Source organism: Vanessa cardui, chromosome 11, assembly GCF_905220365.1.
Source record: "Vanessa cardui chromosome 11, ilVanCard2.1, whole genome shotgun sequence".
Taxonomy (NCBI): domain Eukaryota; kingdom Metazoa; phylum Arthropoda; class Insecta; order Lepidoptera; family Nymphalidae; genus Vanessa; species Vanessa cardui.
In genome coordinates, this window is record NC_061133.1 from 89,293 (window position 1) to 95,369 (window position 6,077).

A 6,077-nucleotide genomic window follows, 5' to 3' on the forward strand; every position below is an offset into this window, starting at 1 on the left:
ATGCGTAGAACATGTCCGTATTTTATGTTTACATTTGTGTCATACTCAGCAGTGAAGGGAAGGGCTAGGGATGGGTTGGTCATATTATGTTTATGTACTAATCTGCTAGGAACATGGTAACGTTTCACAAACAGGGCTAGTAGTAGCTCTTTGGTTTCTATAAATGACAAAGCATTGTTCAGTTTCTTTAAAGATACTTATTTTAGAATTTGTTTATTTAAGTAGATTTACAATCGCTTTGAAAATTATTTGTTTAATCAAATTCAACATATTTAAGTATACTCTTACGTAAAAATAAATTCTTATTTTATATCAAAGAAGAGTAAGTGGTTGTTCAAAGGCAGGAATAAGAAAATAACAATACATACAAACCTTATGTTGAAGTGTTCTCAATAATGGAATGCGACCTTGAAATTGTGACATATCACGCACAGCGGTTTTTAGAGTAAGTTCATTTTATATTTCGTGATTACTTCATAACAAGTTTTATATGCATGTGCGTGACGTCACGAAGGGCGACCTTGGCCGAGGGGTTTGATTAATAAGCTTTCAGCTGTGCGTTAAAATACAAGACACCGAGAAAGGATCAGTTTCGAGGACTTGGCCTTAACCCATTTCCGTTAGGTACATATTTGTCAGTTCTCTCAGCGTTGGTTTATGAATGCTAATGGAGGCGATTTTGATAACCATGGTATGTACAGGTCAGCTGTCGTTTACATGTATCGGTCTGCAAGTCTGTTCTCAAAGTCAGTTCCACCTAGTCGTCGGTTGTGACTGTATGATAAAATAATTAATTTTTATTTACATTAATTGCCGTAGAATATATTATATTATGAGTGTTTAGTTAAGTTTATTCTTTATTGTGCACTACACAATAAAAATAAATATAACAAAGATATGGCCTTAATATAACAGGCGTACAATTTTGGCGACCTTATCGCTACATAGCGATCTCTTCCAGGCAACCAACGGTGTAGGATAGGTCATAGAATATAAGGCGGGTGGTGCTGTACATTATGAGTGTTATTATTAATCTTCTTATTTTATACAGCAATATATAACTATATATCATGATGATATAGGTATATTCTTTAGGTAATAGGGCTTTGTGTAAATCCTAAGTACCACCCGATCACCATATATTCTATGGCCAAAAAGTAATACTCACTGTGATTCCGATTTGATCGTTTAACCGAGTGGGCCAGTGTAGTAGTGGCGTTAGTGACATGAGCAATGATTTATAATTTTCACAGTATTGTATACAGAGTGTATGGGCAGCGGTGATACTTATATGACATAAAAAACCGTTTCAATAGCTTTTTGAGTGAAATTAGTAAAAGACTGTAAAATTTTGTGCTGCTACTCACTGGGTGCTGCGATATCGTTTAACGATGGTGAAATGGCACGAAACATTAGCATAATTATACTTGTATACCTACTCCGTTTAAATGCTTTCCGTAATATTTTAAAATGAATGATATAGAAACCATTTGCTTGTTTGCTATTTATTATTTTCGCTCCGTTAGTTTTATAGTAGGTCGCAGAGTTTGACAAATTCACGTTGATATTATATAATAGATAAAGAGTAAGATCGTATATAGATATTTATTATTCTATCACTTACATCTGATAACTGAATGACAAAATTAGTAGTTCAAAAGTCGTATAAGTGCTGCTAGCGCTCATAGCGCAGACGCTAGCAGTAGTTAATAAAGAGCGCAAGGCTCAAATTACTCCAAGAAACTCTATCTGTCTGCGCTTATAGAACATGTGAATTAGGCCGAGTGTCCTGTGCGCTCGCAGAGCTGCGTTTTTGTTATACTAATTAATGTACCTGATGTTCTATCCTTTGACGACATTCTTATATTTCTGGCATAACGTTGGCTTACCAAGCAACTCATACATTATATATTACCAAGTATCCAACATATATATATATACACTAAACATCGGTTACGAATGGTTAACGCCCAACGGTTGGGCATAAACCCGACGTAGTAGGAGCGCTTAGGAAGGTTACAACACTATTAAGAAGATTTGTATAGATAAATGTAATATATGTATGTACTTAAATATGTCCATCTCCATTAGATAAGAATACATATACATAAATATATACCGTACTTCATTCGGCTTTGCTCTTATATGCTCTTTTGATCGTCACTTACAGGTGTACCTCTATTAAATGTATATTACAATACATTTTGAATCGGTTCCGTAGGTTCTACCTTTTCTCGCCAATTAAATAACATATACAATAAGCATATTAATATAATATACTTAAATTGAAGTAACCCGTTCGCCGATTAGATAATTTTAATTCCTCGCCTTTTTTACTCGATTTATAATCTTGTATTAAGCAATACTATCTATATTTTGTTAATGCAAACATTGACATTTTATAATTGTCAATAAAATTGTATTATATATTATTAAAAAATACAAGTATAGTAATATAGTATAAATAATAATGAAGAAAAACAAACACGAAAGCCTTAACATTAAACCTGCGCTTGACGAACACTTGAATAAATAAATAGTTTGAAAAGTAAGTTATCACTAAATTCGATGCTTACCATATAGCTGAGGTGTCCGAGTGGTTAAGGAGTTGGACTTGAAATCCAATGGGTTCTACCCGCGCAGGTTCGAATCCTGTCCTCAGCGGATGTTGTCATTATATTTTTGTACAAAACACATGTATAAGACTGAATTTAATTTCAAAAAGTATAAGTGGTAATGTTTTATAATAACATGTGTGCCAACGAAAGTTCATTTTTATAGAGATGACTGATGAACCTGAGAGTAAGTTAATATGAACAGGAAAGCGAAGCTGTTCCCCGCTCTTTGCAGACTCGCTACTCGTCCCAGGTGGACGGCCGTCCTAACTCGCTGTAAGTTCGGGACGCTATCGGCGCAACTATTAGTAGCGTTGCGAGTACTTCTCGTCCTTTGATAACGCGTCGCGTGGAGCTGTAATCAGTCGCAGCGTGCGCTGATAACGCTGCTTTATTTATAGTTTAGTGCAATGCCAATACGAACTATCTGTGTTTCCGTAATAGTTTAGCCTTTAGTTTAAAGTCACACACAACAATTTAATTGTACTATTTCATTTTGTTTTTTGTTTGTAGGACGCGTGCGTAATCATACCTAGATAATTATATTTTACAAAGTATTTATGTCTCTTTTTAAATTATTGATCAGGTTAATTAAAATGCAATATGCAATATTATTTTGCACTGTTATGAAATTAATGTCTATGGTAACAATTATCGTGAAGCCACAAATGTGCCAAGTGACCAACTTATAGATGGCTGTTTGAAATATAAATATAAAATAAGTTAAGTTTTATATATTCCACCTTCAAATCTTTTATACAATCGTTTTGTCTAAACTAAAAGAGGAGAGTTAAACGGTGAAACGGTCCTCAAAGATCCTCAAAGGTCCTTCCACAGTTGGAGGCGACGCGACTCGTTAACCACGTGCTCATCTATCAAATATATCAAGGTCAACATCACAGACTATAAATAGTAAAAATTAATATATAATGCTGTAATATATTGGGCTAAGTAATCTTAAGTAGGCTCTCCGCTGGGCCCCCTTTACGCTCGTGGGGAAGGTTAGAAGTATGCAAAACTAACGGCGGTTTTGTTCTTTCATGATTGAGTTGTATGTTTGTACAGCTGGCGGCATGCTGCGTGACATGGCACCGTAAGTGCACAATAGACGGCTATTTGAGCCTTATTACTTTTTGACATCATTGAAAAAGGCCCCTGGGAAGGATTTTTGTCAATTAGTCAACTTTTCAAGTTTACTAATATAATATTCCCAATACATAATGTAGCACGTTCGAATTCTTTAAATGTTTCATTTTCTGTATCATATAAGTAGTCACCGTCTTAGTAGACGTTTTTAAACTAACATTGTAACATTATACAGAATACATAATCAAGCTGAAAAGTTCCCGACAGTTAAGTCTGTTTCAAGTACAAGTATAGAGTTAACGTATCAATAGAGCGCGTTGTTTGCGAAGCCTTCAGCATCGCGGGTATAATCTGCATCATTAGTGCTCGCGCGGGGTGCGGAGTCGCCTCGCCTAATACTAAGCGACGTGTCTCGCATACAAAGCAGGGGCGGAGGCGAGGCTTACGTCACGTCCTTGAGGATCTCCTCGCATGACGTCACGGCACAAGGTCAATGTCAACAGCAGCTTCATTGGGAACATTTTCAGATATGGAACTTACGTGGGAGGAATATTTTAAAATATAGACAACCCTTACTTACCAATACACGTTGAGCTTGCGGATGTCACCCAACGGCGATATAAAATTGTTTGTTGTATCTCAGAGCCGGCAAAACATCAGTTAATACTATATTATTTTCTAACGTTTTAAATAAATGACAAATCGAAATAAAATGGGAATCATATGAGTGACAGGTTTTGTGCATATTTGTGGCTGTGTGTAGGAAGTGGCTCATCTCTGTCTCTGTCTAGGTGTAACAAATTGTCGTGACTGAAAAAGGTGCAACTTACTTACTTAGGTATATTATATTTGTGTTGGTTACTTAGGTGTACCTTAATTCAAACAGCGAGCAAGATTATTTGTAACATCAGCTTTACCCGTAAAGTTTGTTTTATTGTTTGTATATTAATCTGTAGTTAACTCTGTTATAAGACACGTGACGACGTAGTTTGGGGAGAATATTTGCAACTGCAAATTCCGTCACCTAATGAATTTGATAAACATTACAATATTGAATAATTGAGTTTCACATTCACGCAGTAGACTTGCACCGACGTAGTATTTGTATCGCAATACTAATATTGGCGCATCGTCCCTAAAGCGGGCCGGGCCGCCTAACGGGCTTATGTACAGGCCGCTGGAATTGGAGATTAAATTGTCGAACCGAGGGCATTACAAACGACGACTCGAAAAATATCAGATACGCGTATTATCCGAAACGAAAACAGCCCGAGATTATCGTAAAAATATGCTAATGTATGTATATTTCTCTGAAGTATTATAAACTCAGCTTTGTATAAGAGTTAAGTGAAGTTAGTTTCTAAGTTAGGATCGGAGGAGACACGCTACACTTTATTGTTATTTGCATCTCTCAAAGCTTCGCGGTGAACACGCCAATATTTCTACTTGTTCCGTCGGTGAGCTTTAAATGAGATGATTTCTTACTAAAATTTCATATTTTATTAAATCTAATCGAACGTGGTGCTTCACATAAATTATTGTTCAGTTTGGTATTTTATGAATGCATTTCTAATTATGGATGGATACCAGAAACACACTTGCGTGATTAATCGGTAAAATATATAGAACTATGTAACCGGAGATTAATAAGTATTACAGTGCGAATTACGATCGAAACACAGTGTATACAAACTCCATGCGCGCGGGTGCTCTTGACCCGGCCGGCACAGAGTCGCTTTGTGTGGCTAATTGTAGCGTAACGTGTTGCTAAACATTTGCTAATTATTAGCGGCCTACAGCGTCGGATTTCCTGTAATGAAACGAGCTGACGAGCACGAACGATATTACAGTCAGATGAAATCTACCTACCGTAAAACTAAAACGATATATTATGCGATATATGAAACTCTTAACTAGAAAAATTATGACGAACAGTAACTCGGAAAAGCTTATTAATAATTAATAACTTAAGCAATAAATTGTATTGAAATTGAATAATAATTAATAAAAAACAAGCATTCGGAGAAAGCGAGGAGCAGTGTGTGCCGTGTGTGTGGAGAGTGGAAGTCATAAACAGCGTGATTAATCTCCCGGCGCGCCCTCCGTCGCCGCAGTGCAAGTGTAAACGCGTTGCGAAGGTCAGGCTTGTTGAACTCTTACACGTCGTTTTCAGTTTCAATCGCAGCTGCAGTCACCGAGCTGTACCGACATGTCATTATATTATGCTTGTAAACAAACCCAACATTAATTTGTACGGCTGTACCGCTTGCCTATTCATATGTATTGATTATAAAGATAACGATAACAAAGATGTTATCTCCCGTTCCGTTTCCGGCCACGCCGGCTACTTTTAACGGATGCTGGCCCAGTAACTGT

At 36.6% G+C, this 6,077-nt stretch overlaps 1 non-coding gene across 1 annotated transcript; it reads left to right on the forward strand.

The window, feature by feature from the left end:
• The first annotated feature begins 2,582 nt into the window (after window positions 1-2,582).
• On the forward strand, window positions 2,583-2,664 carry Trnas-uga. Its single transcript has one exon. It is a non-coding gene; the product is annotated as a tRNA-Ser (tRNA).
• Window positions 2,665-6,077: the final 3,413 nt, after the last annotated feature.